Source organism: Bufo gargarizans, chromosome 2 (assembly GCF_014858855.1).
Source record: "Bufo gargarizans isolate SCDJY-AF-19 chromosome 2, ASM1485885v1, whole genome shotgun sequence".
In the NCBI taxonomy this organism is placed as follows: domain Eukaryota; kingdom Metazoa; phylum Chordata; class Amphibia; order Anura; family Bufonidae; genus Bufo; species Bufo gargarizans.
In genome coordinates, this window is record NC_058081.1 from 644,980,176 (window position 1) to 644,999,633 (window position 19,458).

Here is a 19,458-nt window from a genome sequence, read left to right on the forward strand (position 1 = left end):
TGATCGCAGCTCCCTGTCACAGAGGTCGGGTGCCGGCTATTTGATTCCGGCACCCGCCTCCTGTATTTGTATAAGAAACGTTGGTGGCACAGTGCGCCCCCCCCTCAACACCCCAGTATAAGAAACATTGGTGGCACAGTGCGGCCCCCTCCCCCCCAACACCCCAGTATAAGAAACGTTGGTGGCACAGTGGGAAGTGCCAATGAGGGTTAAAAAATAATAAAAAAAATTAACTCACCTCCTCCAGTTGATCGGGTACTAGCTGCCGGTCTCCTGTTTCTTCAGGACCTGTGGTGACGTCACTGAGCTCATCACATGGCCCATTACCATGGTGATGGATCATGTGATGGATCATGTGATGCATCATGTGATGAGCACAGTGATGTCACCACAGGTCCTTTGACAGGTTCTGAAGAAAGAACAGGAGACGATCAATTGGAGGAGGGGAGTTAATTATTTTTTTATTTTTTAACCCTCATTGGCACTGCCCACTGCGCCACCAATGTTTATTATATGGGGGGTGCACTGCGCCACCAATGTTTATTATATTGGGGTGTTGGGGGGCACACTGAACCACCAATGTTTATTATATTGGGGGGCGCACTGCGCTCATGTTTGTTATATTGGGGGGGCGCACTGCGCTCATGTTTGTTATATTGGGGGGCGCACTGCGCTCATGTTTGCTATATTGGGGGGGCGCACTGCGCCAATGTTTATTATATTGGGGGGGCGCACTGCGCCACCAATGTTTATTATACTGGGGTGTTGGGGGGGCACACTGAACCACCAATGTTTATTATATTGGGGGGCGCACTGCGCTCATGTTTGTTATATTGGGGGGGCGCACTGCGCTCATGTTTGTTATATTGGGAGGCGCACTGCGCTCATGTTTGCTATATTGGGGGGGCGCACTGCGCCAATGTTCATTATATTGGGGGGGCGCACTGCGCCACCAATGTTTATTATACTGGGGTGTTGGGGGGGCGCACTGCGCCACCAATGTTTATTATACTGGGGTGTTGGGGTGGCGCACTGCGCCACCAATGTTTATCATACTGGGGTGTTGGGAGGGGCGCACTGCGCCACCAATGTTTATTATATTGGGGGGGGGCGCACTGTGCACAACGACGGGTTAGGGAAATTTCACAGCAGAGTGCGCATGCGCTGGGAGCCTCGCCGGCGGTTAGGGTAGGGAAAAATTATGGGCCAGTGCACAGGTGCGGTGATCGGATGGATGTTCTCAGCTGGACACCGGCCGACACTGCGCATGCGCTGGGAGCCTCACCAGCGGTTAGGAAAATTTCGATTTTAACTTAGCACTGCTATATTCCATATTCGTTAATTCTAGCCTAATATGGAATATAGCAGTGCTAAGTTAAAATCGAAATTAGATTATTATAACTTGAATTAATCGAATAGCGATTTCAACTTGGACCTGGTTTACTATGGTTGGCTTGGTAGAATTAGCGAATATGACGAATATATTCGTTATATTCCACAAAACGAAGATAACAAAGTATTCTGCATCTTCGTTTTAGCTACCTATTCGTCAACTTCGCTAATTCTAACAATCATATAGGAAAGTTTACTATAGAGACAGCTAAGTTTAATTCGCTATGCGATTATATGACTGGTTTTAAAAAAAAAAATTGAATAATTATAATACCTGATAATTATTATAATTATTATATTTATTTAAAAAAAGCAAAGTAATATAATCGCATAGCGAATTAAACTTAGCTGTCTCTATAGTAAACTTTCCTATATGATTGCTAGAATTAGCGAAGTTGATGAGTAGGTAGCTAAAACGAAGATGCAGAATACTTCGTTATCTTCGTTTTGTGGAATATAGCGAATATATTCGTCATATTCGCTAATTCTACCAAGCCAACCATAGTAAACCAGGTCCAAGTTGAAATCGCAATTCGATTAATTCAAGTTATAATAATCGAATTTCGATTTTAACTTAGCACTGCTATATTCCATATTAGGCTAGAATTAACGAATATGGAATATAGCAGTGCTAAGTTAAAATCGAAATTCGATTATTATAACTTGAATGAATCGCATTGCTATTTCAATAGGAGAGTAGCCTTTAAGTTAAAATCGAAATTCGATTATTATAACTTGAAATAATCGAATTGCGATTTCAACGTAATTCTCAAATCCGACAGTACATTCTAGTATATGGAGACGTTCCCATGGTGATGGGGACGCTCCATGAGCACGGAAGTCGGCAGAAGCGGCAACGGGCACTGACTGGAGCAGCCAGGAATCCAAAGGACAGGTAAGAACAACTTTAAGGAAGTAGGAAAGAAAAAAATATAACAATAAAAAAAAATATATATATATATATATATATATATATATATATATATATATATATATATATATATATATATTAGAAATATCGAATTTATATCACTATATTCGAAATATTTGCGAATTAGCGAAGTGCCGATATTCACGAAAAAAATTTGATATTAGAATATTTGCGCTCAACACTAATCATTATGAAGGTTAGTCTCTGAGTTTGGGTGTGGCAACCAGAATGATGTAGTCTGATGCTTTAGACACTGGCGTGTGGGAATCCTGGCTGATCCACGCCTGATTCATCTTCACAAAAGGTCAATCTCTCCACATATTGGGTGGAAAGGCGAGTTCTCCTTAGGGTAACTATGCCCCCCACAGCACTGAAAGCCACTACTGCCACACTACTGGCCGGGCAGGAAAGCATGCCCATGGTAAACTCATCCAGTTGCATACACAATTCAAGTTTGCATGCCCAGTAGTCCAGAGGATCTTGGATCATGGGTGACAGGGTGCAGTTCATGTATGCCACCACCTGCTGGTTGAGGTTCTGCTGCATGTGCTGCTGGGTGGTTTCTTTAGTAGGTGGCTGAAGAAAACTGCTCATCATAGATACTCCAGACTGAAGTTGCTGCATTTGGAGCTGGTGCTTGCTCCTGCCAGGCGACCCCACTTCTCCAACCAGTCATGGCAGTGGAGCGCGAGTGAAGATGGCCCCCCTGGTCAGACGTTCGCGAGGACTTGTGATGGTGCTTGTAGGCAGTGATCAACCATCTACACAGAAAGTCTCTGTAGTAGTTCATTTTTGCATCTCTCTCAGAAGGTCTAAAAAATGCCCCTGTTTTTGACCAGTATCGAGGGTCTACCAATGTGGATAGCCTGTAGTCATTCCTCTGCCGAATCCTGACAGTAAGCGTACAAGAAAGAATGCATTTGGCCATTTGCACAAGGGACTTGGAGGGCCTCCCTGCCTCGATCTGCAATGCATACTGCCACAGTCTGCTGGGGTCATGTGCGTAGTCTTCGCCCTCCAGCTCCTCTCTTGTTACTTGAGCAGATAAGGGCGTTTATGTCCTCCTCCATGCCCTCATCCTCCTCAGGGCTCAGGTGGCCATGAGATGTAGGTGCCACATCTTTTGTCCCCTCGCCAATCAAATTTGTCAGCTTCCCCTCCAGGACAAAAAGTGGAATGACATCATTCATCCTCTGCCTACCTGGCAAATAAAGTGGCCTCCTCAAAGGGCCTGAGTTAACCTGCGTGTGACGCATGACCTGCTACTGGCTAACGTGGAAGTTACATTGGGGAGTAGACCTGTCCGTCTGCTGCATTAGGAAATCATTGACTGCCTTTCTCTGGTTGTACAGGCGGTCTAACATATGTAACGTGGAACGGGTCAAAACACCGCATATCAGGCGATGTTGGGGAAGAGCATTGGCTGAACAGTTGCTGAACAACAGTTGAAGTGCATGCACAGTTTCCTAGACATTTTTAGTAGCTCTTGCAGTTCAATGGAAGACTTGAGGAACCAGGCGACAACAAGATTGAAGATGTGTGCCATGCAGGGCACATGGGTCTGTCCTCCCTGATGTAGTGCAGACAAAAATGTTCTTCCCGTTATGAGTAACCATGGTTCCCATCTCCAGTTGGCGAGGAGACAACTGCATTGGCTGAGTCAGTGTTTGATTTCTTTATTGATGATGCTTAGCAGTTCCTCCCTGTGGCTCCAGTCGCCCAGGCAAACTAGGTACAGAACCATGTGACAACTCCTAGCTTTGCATAGGTGTATGCTGGAGAATGACTGTGAACTGTTTCTACTGTACATTGGAGGGTGAGGACAAAGGTTTGAGGATGAGGAGGCAGAAGAGGACATTGGTATAGAAAATCCCGGCATGACAACGCGGAGGTGGCATTGCCATCACATGGCCAAGTTGCTGGTGTGCCTGGTCCGGAACCATATTTACCCAGTGGGCTGTGAATGACATATGTTGTCCTTGACCATACTGTAGTTGTAACTCCATACGTTATTGCTGGCATGAGCTCTACTAGACACAGAGAGGCCCAAGTACTGGCCAACCTTCTGCTCAACGTACGTGTGCAGCACTGGTACAAATTTTTTGGAAAAGTAATGTCAGCTTGGGACTTGGAGAGTGCGCACAAGCCATCATAGTAACATAGTACAAAAGGGCGAAAAAAGACATTTGTCCATCCAGTTCGGCCTATTATCCTGCAAGTTGATACAGAGGAAGGCAAAAAAAAAAAAACTGTGAGGTAGAAGCCAATTTTCCCCACTTTAGGGGAATAAAAAATTCCTTCCCGACTCCAATCAGGCAATCAGAATAACTCCCTGGATCAACGACCCCTCTCTAGTAGCTATAGCCTTTAATATTATTACGCTCCAGAAATACATCCAGGCCCCTTTTGAATTCCTTTATTGTACTCACCATCACCACCTCCTCAGTTCTCTGAAATGTGCAGAGTCAACTACAGGGAAAGGAAGGGACTGTAGTACCAGCAACTTAGCTAGGTGCAAGTTCAGCTTCTGCGCTGTTGGATGAGTACACGCATACTGTTGTCTTTTAGCAATCGCCTTGGTGATCAACTGCTGTTGAAACAAGTGACGAGGAGTAGGAGGAGGAGCATCAGAATCTATAGACAACGTTAAAGTCCATAAGAAGGAACAACAGTTTCCTTTTGTCTTGGCGACCCCTGACTGCTGGAGAGGGGGTGTGTGCCGGTGGGAGATGCAGCGGTTGAGTTTCACGCTTTTCCATCGCCACTTTATGGTGATGTTCCATGTGTTGATGCAGGGCTGTTGTGCCAACATAAGCACCCTGGCTGCGCTTCACCTTCTGCCCACATATCTTGCATTACACCATGCTAACGTGCCGCTAGCGACATGCTAAATAATTCCCACACTGCTGAGTATGGCATTTTTCCTCCACCACGCGTGATGCCTGCCTGCTGCTGCTTATATGAACCTACTACTGGTTTCCTCACAGGTAGTCTCCTGAGTAGCAGATGGTGTACTACTCCTGAATTTGGCTGCATATTTTCCACTGCTTACACCTCACGGGCATGCTTCTACCCTGCTGTCTCACGGCACGCTACTCTTCACCCTGTTCCCATGTGTGATCAAATACATCATCTACATCGGTTTGTTCCTCACCTGTCTTGCGCACGTCCCTAACCTCTCACAACATGTGCTCCCATCCGACTGTCATCAACGGAAGTTGCACACCTAGAAGAGTCCGTAGCAAACCTCTCCTCCAAGTCTGTGCTGGCCTGTAATTGTTGACTGTCCTCAAAAAGCTCATCCTCGCTGAAAAGTGGAGCAGAGCAGGTGGCATACCTCACTTGGCTAAAAGAAGTAGCAGAAAAAGCAAGATGCGGGCACTGAGGCATTCCTGAACAATGCCAACTAAGAGTGGTGTCAGAGGAACCCACCAATTCCTGGTTGTGCGTCACCTGAGATGATGTTGAAAAGAGAATCAACCATTTCAGTGCAGTTGGATTGTTGGTCAAAACACGACGAGAGGATGTCAGTGGCAGCTTTGCCTTTTGCTGCAGCTGCTGCTACCATCAACCCTTCTTCTACTGCTACTTGTGCCGGCTACAGCTAAATTTTGGAGGGCACAGGCAACTGTTGGCCATAGTGTACAGTAACTGAATCAGTAATGTAATAGATTATTATATAGTATGAATGGCGCAGCAAGTAAACAAGAAATGCAGCAATATATTAGATTGCCTGGTGAGTCTGATGCACAGTGAGTCTATGTATAACAGAACAGATTAAGTATGAATAGTGCAGCAGATGAACAAGATAAATGTGGTAATATATTAGACCGCCTGTTAAGACTAAGTCCGACACACATAAAATATATAAATATATTACCAGATTAAAACGATTATCCAACCTCTATAATGACCCCACTAATGACCGGGCCCCTCAAATAGATTATACTTACCCCGCTCCATGGGACCCGCGTCGCTCCTGATCCCCATACGGCCACCGCTGCATCTCCCCGTCTCGCGGATCAAAACATCCGGGGGGGTAGGTTGGACAGCCAATAGCAGGCTAGCGTCACCTGCGATGCTATGAAGTTTCACTGCCGTCGCGACTTGCTATTGACTGCCCGTTCCAGTCGCCAGATGTTCCGCGCGGCAGGGAGATGCAGCAGCCATGCAGGGATCTGGAATGACGTGGATGCCGCGGAGGGGGTTAAGTATAACCTATATGAGGTGCCCGGGCATTGGGGGTGGGGGTCATTATAGGGGTTGGATAACTTTTTCCCTGATGACACAGGCATATTCCAAGATGACAATGCCAGGATTCATCGGGCTCAAATTGTGAAAGAGGAGCATGAGACATCATTTTCACACATGGATTGCCCACCACAGAGTCCAGACCTTAACCCCATTGAGAATCTTTATTTTTTGTTTGGTGGCGACTTTTTTTTTTGGACAGGCAGTGTATAATATATAATATATATATATATATATATATATATATATATTTGTGGGAGGAGCTAAGCGAGGAACAGAATAGGCATGCCTACGGACTGTCCTAGATCAACTGGCTGGAGTGTGCCCGGCGCCAGTGACGAGGTACGGCCTGAATAGTGGGCCACCTAGGAGGAGAGTATGAGAAAGGGGATGGGAGGGAGGGGCAACAACGGGCGCCCTCCTGCTTGTAGGAGGGGGTTTATAAAGGGGGAGCACGCTCCTCCCACAATTACAGGCTGCAAGCAGCCTTCAACATTTGTGGGAGGAGCTAAGCGAGGAACAGAATAGGCATGCCTACGGACTGTCCTAGATCAACTGGCTGGAGTGTGCCCGGCGCCAGTGACGAGGTACGGCCTGAATAGTGGCCAAAGAGAACTGGTACGTAGCAGGGAGTGGAGCATTAATTGAAGCATAGTGTGAACCAATGCCAAAGATCAAAAAGGCTCTGGAGATCTCCGCCCGTGGATTCGGAATGTACTTTGTGAAGCCGGACGACCGCCAACGACCCATCTTGCGGATGACATGCGCCGGCACCCGATGACTTGATGCTGCGGATGCGGCCCCTAGCCGAAGGAGTGCCTGGATGTCGTGCTAGGCATGAACCCAGCCCTGCGGCCAGGGTACGGATGTTGACATAAACAGGGTTTAAGGCAGGTGCCTACCGTTGATCGGGAGCCCCGGGTCGTCTAGAGCGGAATCGGAGGGAGGCCAGGAGCTCCTGGAGCACCTTGGCGGAACACCAACAGTCGGCCGTAGGGAAGAACTCTACCTCGGTGGGAGGACCAGCCAGATTGGACTCGGTGGCCGGGATGGACCGTATGAAGTGGACCAAATTCCAGGCGAGATGTTGCCTGAGCAGGGTCGCTCGGTTGACCGTGCCGCAGGTGAACTCCCCCGGTCCAAGAGCCCGTGGAACCCTAGGTACATGGCTGCTTGGTGATGATGCTTGCTGAGTGTCCAGGGGAGACCGTTTAGGCCTACGGCCAATCTGCAGAAAGCTAGCCCGACACTGGTTGCCTACGCACCTTGTCCGCCGCGCTAACCCTGGGGGTGGCTTTGAAGGCCTGATACGAAACGGATTTGGCGGAGGGGTCCCCGAGCACCCAACGGTATTGAATGCCGGCCAATACAGCTTGATGGTGTTGAAAGACAGGTGGCGGTGCGTGTGGTAATGGGCTATGGAAGCCACTGGTTACCGCTGAAACCCTGAGCGTTCCAGGCGAATAACGGATCCTGAGCGATTCAGGCAACTGCGTACAACCTGTGGGACCAAAAGACCTGAGCGATTCAGGCAAAAGCGAACCACCTGTGGGACACAGACCTGAGCGATCCGGGAATATGTAACCTGAGAAATCAAGGAAAACACACAACCTGAAAAACCGCCAACCTGGAGACAGGAAACAAAACCTGAGTGATTCCGGAAAATACGTGACCTGGGTGAATCAGGAAAACATACCACCTGGCGATACTGGCAACCTGCAAGACAGAAAGATACAAAACCTGAGCGATTCAGGGAAATGTAACCTGAGTGACTTGGGAACATACATAACCCGAGCGACACAGACAACATGAACCCGGGCGATTCTGGAACATAAACCCGAGGAACTCAGGAATACACATGAACCCGAGCGACCCAGGGAAATGCATGGACCTGAGTGATCCAGGAAACACGTGAACCGCGCGACTCCGGGAATTAGACCTGGGTGAATGGGCAAAAAACGTGCATTTGAGCTAATCCGGAAAAACATGAACCTGAGAATCAGCAGGAAACAGAGAAGAACATGGTATAGAAAGGATTGCAACCTAACCGAATCAACGGACACTGCTGCCGAGTCTCCGGCGATAACCGCAGACCTGGAAAGGTGGCTCGTGATGAATGAAGGAAGGCTCTGAGCTTTGGAGAGGCATCACGCCGCCACTCGGCTGGAACCTACCTGAAACCCGGCCCGTGGCGTGACGGGGCATGGAGGAGCCCTGCGATATAACTGAGGATGGATCGACATTCCGGTGGGCTGAGGCCCTGCTTACAAGAAAAATAAGCTTGCGTCGGTGCGAGACCCGGAGAGAGGTGCGATCTGGTGGCACTGGAAAGAGGTGATGGAGAACCGGGATGCAGCCTGGGCGTCATGGCCAACTGCTGGGTGACCCTGGACAGCCAGCATCAGAGCCTGAAGTCGCGCAGCATGCAACAAACCTGCGGAAACAAAATCCAGACACACAGGACACGAATCGGGTACCCAGGAACCAGCCGGACGTTGCTGAACCAATCCCTGAGCATTACAGGCTGACGCATGGAACCTGCGAAAATCGGGCGATGCACTGCCTCCTGAGCGGTTCAGGCGACATGGAATACCAAGCAACGCAGGCAATTATATGCATCTACATGAAGATGACGGACATCTGGGAGGGCCGGGCAGAACCTTGAATCTGGCTGGACCTGGCCACTACATACTCCCTGGGAGAGCCGGGAAAACAGAAGCCTGAGCGAATCAGGCCAACCTGACCTGTGTGCATCAGAGGAATACATAACTAGACTGTTCAGGAAAATATGCAACCTGGGAACAACCGACCTGGAAGAGGAAGGAAAACAAAACCTGCATCAGGGAGAACGCCACACCTGAGCGATTCAGGGAACACACCACACCTGAGCGATTCAGGGAACACACCACACCTGAGTGATTCAGGGAACACACCACACCTGAGCGATTCAGGGAACACCCACACCTGAGCGATTCAGGGAACACCCACACCTGAGCGATTCAGGGAACACCACACCTGAGCGATTCAGGGAACACCACACCTGAGCGATTCAGGGAACCTTACCCCTAAGTGACTAAGGGAGGCATAACACCAGAGCGATTCAGGGACCTGGCCCCTGAGTCACTTAGGGAAGAATGACATGAGCGATAGAAAACATGACACCTGAATTGGAGAAACATAACCCTGAGGATTCAGGGAAGACATGACACATGTGGTTCCTGGGTAAAATGACACCTGTAATTTGGAGAAAGCCAGGGAAAACAAACCTGAATGATTCAGGGTAGACATGACCCCTGGGACCTGAGGAAAAACATGAGACCTGAGCGATTCAGGGATCTGGGAAGATGATACCTGGGTGACACAGGGAAACCATGATACTTACGTGTTTTAGTGAAGACATTACCCCTGGGCGACACAGGGACGACATTGACCCCAAGATTCAGGGACGACATTGCCCCTGAACGATCCAGGGACGACCTCACACCCGAGCGATTCGGGGAAGACATTCGCACTTGGGCGATGCAGGGGGGAATGGGTCTGACCACGTAGAGGTGTTCGCTACTTACCTGAAAAGAACGGACCGTGCTACTGATCTCTGGGTGAGATGGAGACCTGTGGACGGGAGCTTGTGACAATGAATACGCTGCGTAGTGGCAAGGTGCACAGCAGGCCCGTGGCTGGGTTTTACCTGGACCAGGAGAAGATTTGGCGGAACGAACGCAGCTAGCTCGCAATCCTGGAGGCCGAGACCCTGTTATACGTGAAAACAAGCTGGGTTTTGGACCGATACCCGGCGAGGGATGCGAATAGCTAGACCCCTGGGCAGGGAAGGGTGCGTGACCCTGACCCAAGGGAAACTTGGGCCGGAATCGGGTCCGGATGACCCAGGGAACACATGACACCCGGGTTTGTACTGCCCGTGGCACCTGACACAACACGGGGAACACATGACCCCTGAACAACAGGGAACACATGAGCCCCGAACGCTTAGGAACACCAGGAGCTCGGCCAACCACGGAGATTCATGAACCCGAGCGAACAGGGAACATATGACCCTGGACGAACCAGGAACACCCGGCCCCCGATTGACCCAGTGAACACGTGACACCAACATGAAGCTGGGCGGACATCATTCCTGAGTGATTTGGGAAAATATTACCTGAGTGATTCAGGGAGACCTCGCATTTGAGTGATTCAGGGAGACATTGCACCTGAGTGATTCAGGGAGACATTGCACCCGAGCGACTCAGGGGGACATTGCATCTGAGCGATTCAGGGGGACATTGCATCTGAGCGATTCAGGGGGACATTGCATCTGAGCGATTCAGGGGGACATTGCACCTGAGCGATTCAGGGAGACATTACACCTGAGCGATTCAGGGAGACATTACACCTGAGCGATTCAGGGAGACATTACACCTGAGCGATTCAGGGAGACATTACACCTGAGCGATTCAGGGAGACATTACACCTGAGCGATTCAGGGAGACATTACACCTGAGCGATTCAGGGAGACATTACACCTGAGCGATTCAGGGAGACATTACACCTGAGCGATTCAGGGAGACATTACACCTGAGCGATTCAGGGAGACATTACACCTGAGCGATTCAGGGAGACATTACACCTGAGCGATTCAGGGAGACATCACACCTGAGCGATTCAGGAAGACATTACATTGAGCGATTCAGGAAGACACCACAGCTGGGTGATTCAGGAAGACATTGCCTCCTGAGCGAATCAGGGAGGCATTACCCCTGAGACCAGGTAGCCCAGCACCGGGGATGTGGAACTGGGAACGGCCCCCCCCCTTATTTTTTTTTTTTTTTTTTTCCATTTAATTTAACCCAGCAGTGCAAGAGTTAACCATCAGCTGAAATAAATTTTTTTTTTTTTTTTTTTTTTTTTTTTTTTAACCCAGCAGTGCGAGGGTTAAATGTGAGAACAAGCTGCAGCACTTAACTTGATTATTTATTTCCCATATTCAACCCAGCAGTGCGAGGGTTAAATGTGAGCCCGAGCTGCCGAACTTCATTCTTCATTTATTAAAGGTGACTGCCGCAGGCCGGCACTTGGACGCCGGGAGCCGCCAATGCCGGCGCTCCCGACCCCGCAATGGCTTAGTCACCTGGGGAGGGAACAACAAACAAAATTTTCGCCGGCTGAGGGGCGAATCCCCAACACAGCACCCCAGCCATGCTGAAATAACGGCCCGGGTTGCCGTAACATGTCCCTGCCAGCTGACCAGCTTCCCCGCCCTCCCCCCGCCCCTCAGGCGGAGCGGCATCCCGTGACGCCGAGCGCCAGAGGAATAGCACGAGGTGCGGGGGGCGGGGAGGCCCGCGATGAACACAGATCGGGCTGCAACGGCAGCCAGAGCGGGGCCGACGGGCAAGCGCTGCCGAGCCCAAGGAACGAGGTGCCGGTGGCGGCGCGCCTGGCCAGCCGCAGAGCGGCTATACTCACCACAGGGAATGCTGCTGGAACCGGAGACACACTGACGCGGCGACCGGAAGTGATGTCAGGCGCTGGGCTGCTGCTCATTCACGAAAAGTAGGCAACAACGGGCGCCCTCCTGCTTGTAGGAGGGGGTTTATAAAGGGGGAGCACGCTCCTCCCACAATTACAGGCTGCAAGCAGCCTTCAACATATATATATATATATATATATATTGGAAAAAACGGGCAGCACTCCAAAAAGTAAAAATGAAAAAAGAATTTATTCACCCAATATGGGTAAATAAATTCTTTTTTCATTTTTACTTTTTGGAGTGCTGCCCGTTTTTTCCATTTTATGTACTGGGTTTGCTCATTCCCAATTGGGCCAGTTGCACCCACTTTTCTCTTTATCAGACGGTGCTGCCACACTTTTCTCTTTATATATATATATATATATATATATATATATATATATATATATATATATATATATACACACACACACACACACATACAGATTAAGTATGAATGGATGGCACAGGGCGATTACACTCAGCCTGCACTGTCCCTGGAGTCTACCTATGCTCTCACTATAGTCTCCAAAAACCTCTCCCTGCACTCTCATTCTCCAATATTCTTTGTTTTAACTTTTTTCTGCAACACTGTCCCTAGTACTTAAGTCACATCTCTCCCTAAGCTCAGTTCACAGTGAAATGGCAGAAACCGCGCGGGATGAGGCTTTTATGGGGCTGTGATATCAAAGGGGATGGCTATCTGCGGATTGGCTGGCTACATAGCATTTGTTGGGTGATCTTGCATTACCGGGCTTCTTACTTTCACTTTGTGTAGCTGCCATTTTAGGAAAAAAACAAATTTGTTACCACCAGGGGCGTTGCTAGGTTAAAACATTCAGGGCCCGGGTCCCTGATGTTTTGTCCCAGGCCCCAAATGTACTTCCTGCCAGATAGATCCAACTGTATTGCCATCCTCAGGACGGCAATACAATTGAATCTAATGCCTTGCAAGAGCTGAAAGACCTGTGATGACATCACAGTCCATGTGATAAGTTCTAAATGCAGTAGCTGAAAAGGACCTGCTATGAGGTCATCGTCATGTGACCAGTGCAGGAGAGGAAGGCTCAGCAGTGAAGAGAAGTCCTGGGAAGAAACTGTGGTGAGGTTCTAAGGAGAGGTAAGTGAAGGGGTAGATTACTCTATGTTGGGAGTTGTAGTTATTTAACTTGAACTGTATGTTAGGGCTGAAGTTATTTATGTGGGACAGTGGGGTGAAGTGATGTTATTTACATGGGACTGTATATTGGAGGGGGCTGGAGAGATGGTGTGATGGTATTTACATGGGACTCTATGGCGGAGGAGGGAAATAATGTTATTTACATGGGACTGTATGGTGGAGGGACTGAGAAATTATAATTTTTGAGGACAGTAAACGGAGGAATATAACTACAGGGGGTACTGCAAGGGGCATTATAAATACTGGGGGCACTTCAAGGCGAGCATTATAACACTAGAGGGCAATATAAATACTGGGGGCACTGTGGGGGCATTATAACAGTAGGGGGCGATATAAATACTGGGGCACTTCAGGGTGAGCATTATAACAGTAGGGGGTATTTTAAATACTGGGGGCACTGTGGGGACATTTTAAATCCAGGGGACATTAAGCGTTTATATTACTACTTGGGGCTCTATAGGAGGGACTTCAATAGGGGGGCCTTATATCTACTAGGGTCTCTGTAAGGACATTATTAATATCGGAGGGCTCTTCTACTAATGGAAGAACTCTTGGGGAGCACTATCACTGTTGGGGGCACTGTAGGGGGCCGAATTACTAATGAGGGCATTCTAGAAGAGAATTACTACTGGTGGGACTATGAGGAGCACTATTATTATGGGGGGCACTCATTTTTCTTCAGGATAGTATTTGGGGGTAGAGAAAAGTGAGGAAGCTAAGATGTCTGTGTTTCACACTCTGCAGAATCGAGGTGTGGCTGAGAGAAGTTATCAGGACCGAATGGAGAAGATGATGACAGAAGATCTACATGAGAAGAGACGTCACCTGGGAGGCACTGGATGTGAAAGGTACGTGCTGCTGTATAGCTGTTTAGCAAGTACAGTAAAATGTCTTCAGTGCTAGTGTTTGCAGGGGGAGGGGTTGGGGGGGGGGGCGATTGGTTGACTGAGAGAATTGGGCAATATTCATTGGGGCTTGAGCCCTGGATCTTTTGAGACCCTAGCAACGCCCCTGGTTACCACAAAGAGCAAGGAAATTCGGATTAGTTGCGAATTCTAAGAAGTTAGATTAGATCTGATAAAATATGTCTATGGGAACAATGGATAGGACATGTCAGGTGGAAATCTAACCTGTATGACCTATGTAAAGATTTTATATATTCATACTTACCAATATGTAAATAGGAAAATTTGGGACACCAAAGGAAGAGAATACCCTGAACTTATCTATGGGGACTCATTCACCATGCATATGCTAAAAGAATGCATACACAGGGCCAGTATGCATGTGCATACCCTTTTTCACTATATAGCAAATTGTAGTTTGCTGTGGTTCATTATAAAGAAATATACAGTAAAAACATATGATAGGTTCTAATGGGCATCCTATGCCACTGCATCATCTGATCCTATGAATTTCAGTGGGCAACAATCTAATGTGTATTATAGCCTCATAACTGTCTCCTGATATCCTGGTATTTGTTAGGAAAAATAAGCTTTCTATTGGATCCATCATTAAACCACAAGGTTTGGCTTACCAATACTTCCATACGTGAAACCTCCCCCATGAAAGAACATGACTCCTTTTCTGCCACCAACTGAAGGATCTCGGGGCTGGTAGATTCTCACCGGTACTCCGTGAAATTGTAAGTCTTTCTTGAAGACCTTTGGATCATCCTTCAGTTTAGGCTTGGAGACGTTTTGCAGAAAACGAAAAAGCTGCACAATGTTCGATACTCCAAGTTTATCAAGGATACCCCCCTATAGTTTGAGGGAAGGAACAAAAAATTTAGAAAAAATACCTTAATGAGACTGTCTATATTGCAAATCTCCTAACACAGCAAATTAATGACAGGGAGCCACCACAGTTAGAGGTTGTCTAGAATCAGGAGAAAAACGAATGACAGAGGAAAGAATTGATCATTACTTACTTACTTGGCATCACGTGAACAACACATGATTGCTGCAGCCAATCACTGGCTACTTTGGTGCACTGCTAGGGCCAGTGATTGGCTGAAGCAGTCATGTGTTGTCGACATAACACCGCTGCAGTCAGGTAAACAGATTCCAGTTGGGAAAACCAGAGAAGTGACGAGGGATGTGCCAGGTAAGTAATGATCACATCTTTATTGTAGGCAGATTTCCTTGATTGTCTGGTGTCCTCCTGAAATCAGACAACCCCTCTAAATGTTCAGTTCCCCTGCAGCAATGACACGGGGAGCTTGAGTAAATACATTGCACCCATTAACAGCAGTGGACATTCATCATGTCATCAACACTCCGCCACAGCAGACTGTACTAATGTAAGGTGCGGAGGAAACACCCTAAAATACTGCTGGCACTGTGATTTAGTATTATGTCTGGGGGAAGTTGTTTATAATACATAATGATACCGTGTTTAACAGTTGGGAGGGATGGGGGGTGTCTGGGGTCGTGACGGGGCCATGACCCAGCCCCAGCAAATATACTAACATTTACGCCTGGAAACTGTAAAGGTTGGCATTTTCCCAGACCTATCACTTAGTGACATCACCGCCACACTGTACTATTCTAGAACCTCAGCTTCTTACTGGGACATGGGACTTAAAATTACACAAAGAGCATATGTTTCACCGTTACAGAATTTCCTCATGGGGAAAATCCCAGCCTCTTCCTGTTCCAAATGCGCACAACTGAATGCAGATCTGTACCATTGCTTTTGACGATATCCCTTAATAAAACAATTCTGGAAGAGGGTTGAATTTTTTGCTCTCACTCATTTAGTCAACTTTGTCCCCTCACACCTTCCTGGGTGATATTTGGTCACCTGGCCTCCGAATTTACCTGTGAACTCCAAAGGCAAACAAAACTATTATTTATTCTCTCCAGTGTGGCTCGTAAGATCACCTTTCAGGAATGGCTTTCACCCCAGGCCCCACCCTTTTGGCTATTCTTACAAAAACTTGCCCACCTATTCCGGATGGATGGGAATCCTTTATTGAGATTCTACCCTCCCGAACCAGGACACAGTTGTATACCTGTTTCCAGTACACAAACTAGCACCTGACCCCAACAATAGCGGTGACGCCACTAATTCGCCTTTAGTTTCTCAACAACAGGACTGGACATTTCTAATTAGTGGTCTTTATAGGACCGTCTGTGCGCTCTTTGCTTACTTGTTTCCCCTCCTGTTCCCCCCCCCCTTTCCCTTCTTTCTCCCCCCCACTTACCCCCTTCTTATGTTATTTCTATTAATATGTTTTCCAAGCTGACTGTCATCGTCTGATTTGCTGCCTATTCAGCATCCTGACTTGGAATAATACAATATCTTATATTATTATGGAATTGTACTATTTGGCTACTTTCACATCAGCAGCAGCCTTCTCCGGCATGCCTCAGCCCCTGACAAAGCCTAAGGCAAAACTCGGGTCGGGCGCGTTTTTATGAAATGCTTTTTACTCCTTGAATTTTGTAAGTACAATAAATTGTATACTTACTTTACCACTTGGGTATTGCGCCATGTGCTTCTTTTCTTTGTGAAGGTATTGGTGCTATGTATTGAAAGTTTCAGTTGGTGGCAAGACGCTGCAGGAGAGGTCCATAGAAGTGGAATGTGAACAACCATCTGTTGGATCGAGTGTCGAGTCTGCACTGTGTCTTAAACTGCTGATATCAGCGCGGTCCCTTAAATTGCTTGTGGATTTGACTGTTTTAAGGAGACTGAACCTACTCCTGGATAAGGGTTCCGCTGCTTATTTGTGACTGTACACCAAGCTTTTTCTCTTTGCTATTCACCGGCAGGCTGTTCAGCTGGGTGAATAGCCTGCCGGATCCGTGTTGCCACTAGTGCACGTGTGCCGCCGGAAGTCGACTCCGACCCCATTCACTATAATGGGAGCGGACCAGAGGTCCGGCCACAGCACGGCAAACATGCCGAGAGGCGGCCGGAATAAAACTACAACGTGTCGTAGTTTTATTCCGGCCGCCTCTCTGCATGTTTGGCCTGCACCCATTATAGTGAATGGGGCCGGAGCAGACTTCTAACTGCACGCGTGCACTAGCGGCAGCACGGATCCGGCAAGCTATTCACCCACAGGAACAGCCTGCCGGAAAAGGTGCTAATCAATATCTACTTGCAGTGATGGATGAACATCGGCCGGGACGTTTCGCGAACGTGATCAAATGTTCGCGAACCGCAAGTTCGCGGCGGGCCCCATTTACTTTAATGTCAGGCGAACCTAAAAAACCTTCAGGTCATTATTGCAGCCACCAAATACAAGAAGTGGATAAATAGTCCCACAACATGGACAGTGACATACCAGAGGGTGATCAATGGCAAGAATTCCCCCCAAAAATGTGTATTTTAATCAGGGGCCATTTTTATGCATCTTAAAGGGAAACTGTCAAAAATGTGGCCTGCTGGAGCCTAGAAAAATGTTATTTTACGCCACGGGAGTACAGGCCCCAAACATTAGGCATTCACCGGACAGAAATCATCAAATGATTATGTGGCTAGAGGTAGATTACACGGTCAATGGATATCGATTTTACTGCAGGCCAGTACAAATACATATGTTTAAAAGAACTAAAAATATAAAATTGTATTAAAAACATGGCTAATGAAATCCCCCCTCTTGAAAAAAAACCTAAATGATAATAGTTGGTCGTCACAGGTGTTGAATTCCTCAGAGAGCCAAAACATTAGGCATTCAACGGACAGAAAAGGCCTTTTATGCCGCTGTATTTACCTAAGACAGGGACCAATATTTGTTCTGGGTGGTGGCGGATATTTGTGGGCTGTCATCAGAAAATTCAATGAAACGTGGTCGTCACAAGTGGTGAATTCCTCCGAGATCCATACCTCATTCTTTTTTAGAAATGTGAGGTAGTCCACACTGTCGTGAGGTAGGCAAATACACTTATCGGTCACGATCCCCCCTGCTGCTCTGAACATCCTTTCGGACAGGACCCTGGACGAGGGGCAAGTCAAGAGTTTCATGGCAAATTGTGTCAGCTCTGGCCACTGGTCAAGCCTGCACACCCAGTAGTCCAGGGGTTCCTCGCTTCTTAGAGCATCCACATCGGCAGTTAACCTGATGTAGTCGGACACCTGTCGGTCTAAGCGTTCCGTGAAGCTGGATTCGGAGGGCGGGTGTCAATGGGTTGGGTGCAAGAATGATCTCATATCCGAAGTGACCAACACATCTTCAAACCACCCTCTTCTTGCATGCTCTGCTGGATTGGTACCTGCAACTGTTTCTCTGTGAGTGGAAATTTCTCTGCCAGCGCCTGCAAAAGTAGAATGCAGCATTTCTCGAAGCAAGGCCTGGAAGTGCTGCATTCTGACAGCCCTCTGTGATGCTGGTAACATGTCCGCCATTTTGTACGTTGCCACCCAGTACTGGTCCTTGCCCTTTATGCTTTTTATACGGGGGTCCCTCTTCAAACACTGGAGCATGAAGGCCCCCATTTGCACTAAACTGGAAGCTGTGGAGTGGCCTGGCTCCTGCTCACCGGCCAGGAGAATGTCGTCCTCTGTCTCCTCCCCTCATCCACGGACAATTCATTCAGCATTGCAACTTCCTCATCTTCCAGCTACTGCTCCTCGACGGCTTGATCAATGACATGACGCAATGCACACTCCAGAAAGAAGGCATAAGGTACGATGTCACTGATGGTTGCAACTGACCAGTTTGGTGATTTCATCAAATGGCCGCAGAAGTCTGCATGCATCGCGCATGAGCAGCCACTGGCGCAGTGGAAAAAAAAAACAGCTCCCAGAACCTGTCCTGCCGCAGAGTTCGTACAGGTAGTCGTTAACTGCATGTTTCTGTTGGAGCAGTCTATCAAGCATATACAAGGTGGAGTTCCATCTCTTCGGGCACAAATCAGACGTCTGATGGGCAGGTGGTGTCATCGTTGAACGTAAGCAAGGCAAGTCATGGCCATGTAAGATCTTCTAAAATGGCCAGAGATTTTCCTGGCCTGCCGCAAGACGTCCTGGACCCCAGGGTATTTGGCAACAAATCGCTGTACGACTAAGTTCAGGACGTGTGCCATGCACGGCACATGTGTCATTTTGCCCTGTTTCAGCGCGCTCAGCAGATTGGCACTGTTGTCGCACACCACTTTACCAACTGTCAAATTGAGCAGGGTTAGCCACTGATCGGCCTGTGACCGCAAAGCTGAAAGGAGTGCAGGACTGGTGTGGCTCTTG

At 48.0% G+C, this 19,458-nt stretch overlaps 1 pseudogene; it reads right to left on the reverse strand.

Annotated features, from left to right (window-relative positions):
* Window positions 1-19,458, reverse strand: part of LOC122926250 — a 38,860-nt pseudogene that overhangs the window by 5,991 nt on the left and 13,411 nt on the right.